The following is a 6,000-nucleotide window of genomic DNA, read 5'->3' on the forward strand; positions in this document are numbered from 1 at the left end:
GATCTGAGATCAGCTGGAGACCATGTGCAGATCTAGGATAAGCCGTCTATACTTTTTATCATCTATTATTTTAAACAAGTCAGCATCCAGGGATTGAACCAGATGGAGCTTCTAATAAGGGAGGAACCGATCTTTAAAATGTAGCCTCGAAGGAAGAGCAAGCAGCTTGGGAGTGGAGCAGAGAGCTGGTTGGGGGATCCGCCAGCACACGGTGTCCCAAATGTTTGCCGCTGAGACTCTTCCTGCGATTATTTTTACAGTGAAGATGAGTCTTCCCTCGTGCAAATGATGAAAACCTGGTTAATTCGGTGCTTTGGCCATTGGTGTTGTGTACTGCTGTGGTGGAAGATGACACTTCCAGGTTGCCCACTTCGGGAGCCAGTATTCTGCGGTTTCTATTGGTTTAATTGTGGTGTTTGCAGCCGAACCCCACAACTGTACCCCATACAGTACACCTCCGAAAATCATCATCCTGGTGTACATTTTTATCAGGTTTATGTTTTTTTTGGAATGTGTAGCAAGTGCTGCTTGGCAACCCACCATTTCTTGTTGAATTTAGCACAGAGTTCTTCTATATGATGATGGAAACTTAATTTTCTGTCGAAGATCACACCCAGATCTCTTTGCTTTTCGACGCAGGGGATCAGGACTCCGTCAATCGCAGGCTGAATTATGGTTGATGTGGGTTTAAGTGAGAATACCATGATTTATTTATTTATTTATTTTTTAACATATAATATACACAACAGGCATTCACCCAGTTAAAGTGTATAACAGAACAAAGGTTGTACAAAACATAAAATAGATGGTAGACTAATATACTTGGTACAATGGAAACGGGAAAAGTTCAATTCACAAAAATAAAAAAGATATTCATGACGTTAAGTCCAGCTCCATGAAGACTGGCAGAAAGCAGTATGCTGCAGTAGACATCATCACACACACACACACACACACACACGAATTAAGGAGGACATCTTTAACCCAGAACTCATCCGTCAATCGGTCAACGTACTCCGAATAGTTCTGTGAAATTGTTTCTTGTTCACAGCCATGTCCAATTCAAACTTGTTCATGAGTGCCAATGTTCTTTTGAAGAAGGAGTTCCTGGATATCTCTAATCTGGAGTTACCGATGTGGAAAGTAGTCTTCTTTCTAGTAGCCACCACTGGAGCGTGAAGGTCAATATGGCACAGAAGATCCGGCAGGTAAGTTGATCCAGCGAAGATGTGGTACAACAGTTTTAAATCAAGAACAGTTCGCCGAGTTTCCAGAGATTGAAGCTTGAAGTAGGAACAGAGATTCCGGTAGAAGATTCTGTGGTAAAACATGGGGTTACGTCTGGAAAGATAGTGGATAAATTTCATCTGGAGCGATTCTATTTGCTGTATCAAGTATGCATAGTGTGGGTTCCATATAGGAGAAGCAAACTCCACTATAGGGAGTATAGTTGTCTTAAATAGGAGCACAGAGAACTGAGGATCTTGAAATCTGCACGTCTGCCGTTTAATGAAGCCAATTTGTTTTTTCGCTTGGCTTAATATATTCCTAACATGTTTTTCAAACCCACATGTAGCGGTAAAAGTAACTCCCAGATCTTTAACTTCGTCAACTCTGGAAATCGGCATCTCCTTGATGTAATATTCATTAACTAAAGTCTTAGTTTTCCTCGTAGAGGCAAAGGAAATAGAGCTGCACTTCATAGTATTAACCTCCAAACCATTCAAAGCAACCCAATCAGCAAAAGAGTTGAGAGCAGTCTGAAGGTTAACTGCATCATCTTGACTGCTGATAGGTGAATATAGTTTCACATCATCGGCAAACATTAGTATCTTGATACCACCTCTCTCAACAAATTGCGGTAGATCGTTGATAAAGATGGTGAATAAAAGAGGCCCAAGAGATGATCCCTGAGGTACTCCTCTCGATGGAAAAAATTCCCTTGAGACTTCCTGTCCGATGATCACTGTATGTTTTCGATATGAGATATAACTCATCAACCAGGATAATAAAGGGTCAAGTATTCCATAGTGGCTTAGTTTTTGAGCAAGTTGATTATGTGGGACACTGTCAAAAGCCTTAGTAAGGTCTGTGTAGATCACATCAACCTGTCCCCCGCGATCGACGGTGTCTAGAACCTGTTGCCAGATGGTGAGAAGATTAGTGGTAGTTGATCGGCCCCTGGTGAAGCCATGTTGGCAGTCGCAGATGAAGTGATTAAAGTATTCCATTAATCGGTGGTGAATGATAGTGTCCAGAATTTTTGCCAGCGAGTTCAGAAGGCAGATGGGACGGTAATTCTCTAGTGAGTGGTTTGCACTTCTCTTTGGGATAGGAATAACATTAACAGTTTGGAAGTGAGTTGGGTAGATACCAGACTTAACGGAAAGATTGAATATATGCAATAATATATATTTAAGTTGTGGCAAGCATTTCTTCCACAAGATAAGTGGAATCTTATCTGGGCCTGCAGAAAAATCTTTTGTTAGTTTCCGAAGCGCTTGAATGATATCGCCTGTGTCCACCGAGAGATTATTCAGTGTATCATCCTTAATGACTTGAAATTGATAAGCTGAAGCAGCAGTAGCTGCTGTTTTCTCTGAAAAGGAGGAGAAAAAGGTCGCAAAAAGATCTGCTTTAGTTTTGTCACAGGTTATAGGCTTGCCATCGGAATCAATGATCCTGGTTCCTGTTGAGCAGTTATTAGAATTCTTTAGCATGTTCCAGAACGGCTTTAGGTCTCCATTTACTGTGAAACTGTGTTGAATTGATTGCATATAACGAGCGTACTGATTTCTGATCATCCTTTTAACGTTACTTCTGTGTTCCTTGAACAGTGCCATATATGCTTCATCATGTGTCGTCCTAAAGAGTTTTCTGCACTGTTCTTTGGCTCGTATAATCGCAATTATGTCTGTCGTGATCCAATGAGGGAATCTATTCCTGTAATTTTTACTAAGAGGTACGAACTCTTGAATGATTGAGGAGATTGTGCTAATAAGATGATCGGTGACTGCGTCAAGATCATTAATCCGTGGGAAGGAGAACCAATCAATGCAATCGAGCTCACGCCCTAATAGTTGCCAGTCTGCTCTCCTAAAGTTCAGCTTGGCTGGAACAGGAGTAGTGCATCTATTCTTCTGCGATATGTTTATTTGACAGCTTAGAGCCTTGTGATCAGACGGCAGAAATGAAACTGCTTCTAAAATACGGATCTGCTTGGATGCAAAAACGAGATCCAGCATCGCCTTGCCTCTAGTACAAGTATTGTTATACTGCTTGAGGCCCAGTTCTGACGTGATGTCATATAGCAGCTTAGTTGTAGCGGTTGACTTCTCGATGCCTAGTGGAGAGTGTTGAGTATTGAAGTCTCCAAACAAGTACACCTCATCCGACTGGTGAAAAAACGTTTCAAACTCACAGAGTGCTTGCGACAGCCTCTCCATAAGAAGAAGATCGACCGGAGGCGGAAGGTAGATAGCTGCAATGAGAACAGTTTTATTATGAACCTTCAGCTGACAAAAGATTCCTTCAATGTTTTGGAAAGTCCTGTGCATTGTAACTGCAAATTGGTTTGAGATGATAATCGCGACACCACCTCCCCTAGATCCCCTGTCTCTTCTGAGGACAGTATGGCCCACTGCTGCCACTTCCGAATCCAGAATCCCATCGTGTAGCCAAGTTTCTGTGAAGATATATATATCAAACTCCAGAGAGCAAAGCGAGATTCTAAGTTTGTCAATTTTAATCACTAAGCTCCTACAGTTCTGATAATATATGTGAAGAGATTGCTGACAGGGATCATCAGCTCTCCCTGTATATACAGAATCAGTAGAGGCCTGGAAAAGAAGAGAACAAGAGTTGTTTGTGCACCGTGATTGCTAACTATCATTCTTCTCCACATTATTTGTACTCTTGTTGTAGATTTTGAATGGCCTGATTATTAATCCGGGAGGCCAATACAGGGAATCCAGTAGTTTTCTTTCATCCAATGTATTGCAGGTCACCAGGAAAGAAGCGTAAGATGGATGTTTAGTTTTAAGTGCACGAACTTCAGCTACCATTCCGATTTCATTTCTGATAAATTCATGTAGAACTTCCACTTTTGTGTGTGGACTGAGCCGGGAAATAAATAACTTGGATTTGCGAGGTACTACAGTGAGATTGTATTTTCCTTTGAATAGGCGATCCTCACATTGAGAAGGCGCGTGTGCCGAAGAGAGATAATTGGCTGCACGATAATGGGCTGATGAGGTGTTGCTATCAATTCGTTCCTTATCATTCTCGTAAGTTCTTCCACCAGTTTTTTTGTTATCATTCCCGTGAGTTCTTCTACTGGATTTTTTGTTATTATTCTCGTTAGTACTTCTACCGGTTTCGATGTTTCTGTCCTCTAATCTGCCTACGTCGAAATCCACCTGCAGTGCCTTATCCTTTGGAACTTTAGACAGCTCAGACTCTGATCTCTTGTTACCAATAGGTATGAGATTACTGATGTTGGCTTCGCCTACAGAGCCAGTTTGTTGTGGTTTCCTCTGTTTTCCTGCTTTAGCCTGAACATCAGATATTTTCTTCCCTTTGCTGAGGGTACTAACTTTTTCAGCAGATCTATCGATCTTGTTTGAGGAGGTCTGCGGTCTATGATCAGTTGATTGCTTAGCTGGCTGATTCCGTTTTTCTACATCGCAAAAATCTCCTCCTGAAGCCAGTGTAGAGTGGCTGTCAGTATGATTGCGTGCGCAATGAGGGCAGATTGCAATTAAGCTGGATTGGGCATAGTTTTTATAGAATCGGATAAGCTCAGTTGAATTAAGTAAGTTCGTCAATTTAGCTGGGTCATCAAGATTCCTTAGTTCGATTTTGTTAAATATATCTAGGAGGATAAGTTTGATCTCCTTATTTTCCCTGTGCAGTACCGTGATATAGTCTTTCAGCTCTTGTAATTGAGCTTTAATAAGAACGTTTCCTTGCTCAGGTTTAGTAACAAAATCTGAATAAACTTCGCCATTGCACTTTCTTTGAGTTTCAAGTATTTTTTTCTCAGATTGCAGGAACTGAGTGCTATCATCGAGGTTGTTTGTCAGTGGCTTCCCATTATGTGACCCCTGTTTTGTCAACTCCAGAAGTTCCATTAGTTTATTAGCCATAAGATCGGCTCTATTTAAATGATCTTTCTGGAAGTTGCGGAACTCATTTGTGAGTTGTTTCACAGCTGTGGAAATCTGTGTTAATCCTTCGTCACTGCTCGCGCTCCGCGTGCCATTCCATGTTAACGACGGAGGGCATGTTAACTCGGCATCATCTGATGAGTCATCATTTACTGAGTCCTTAGACTGATCGCCACCCTTACATAACTCACATTTCCAGAATTTTTTTACTTTTTTAGCGAGTTTTTTCAGATTCGCGTAGGGAGAACAGGATCCGCAATAATGGGCATGACAGGATGTACATTGAAGTGCATAGTCCACTTGGATGCTACAACTTGTGCAGATTAACAATTTCTCCATAGTCTTGTGGAAAAGAAAACAGAACAGAACATGCCAAGCAGCCCTTCCGATGCGCTTCGCAGTGACAGTCAGTAATTAGGCGTGACCTGTAGCTTGTCCAACATAGCTCTAGGGCTTGAAACGTTTGAAAGCATAACACAGTGTATGTAGGTCGGAAGACGCTAACTGCTGACCTTGACCAGCCAGTTGAATGCAGAAGAGAGCTCTTTGTCTGTATTACTGAAATTCAAAATATGAATAAAATTACCTGAAATCGTCCAAGAGGATCCCTGTAAGTTGCCCAGAGTAGTCACAGCGAGTAGGTGAAACACTTTAACTCCAAGAAATGGAAACTCCTTAAGTTAGATACTTGTTAAAAGCACACTTTTTGAAGAGCACAAAATTAATACACCTGTATGCAGACGCGCAAATTTCGTGAATTCTGCTGTACTTCTTATAAGGTCTTGTTGATGGTTACTGTGGTGTCTTTTGCTTCATCGGTCAAATTTATTTT

Source organism: Mastigoproctus giganteus, unplaced genomic scaffold, assembly GCF_048544385.1.
Source record: "Mastigoproctus giganteus isolate SK-2022 unplaced genomic scaffold, ASM4854438v1 scaffold_36, whole genome shotgun sequence".
Classification (NCBI taxonomy): domain Eukaryota; kingdom Metazoa; phylum Arthropoda; class Arachnida; order Uropygi; family Thelyphonidae; genus Mastigoproctus; species Mastigoproctus giganteus.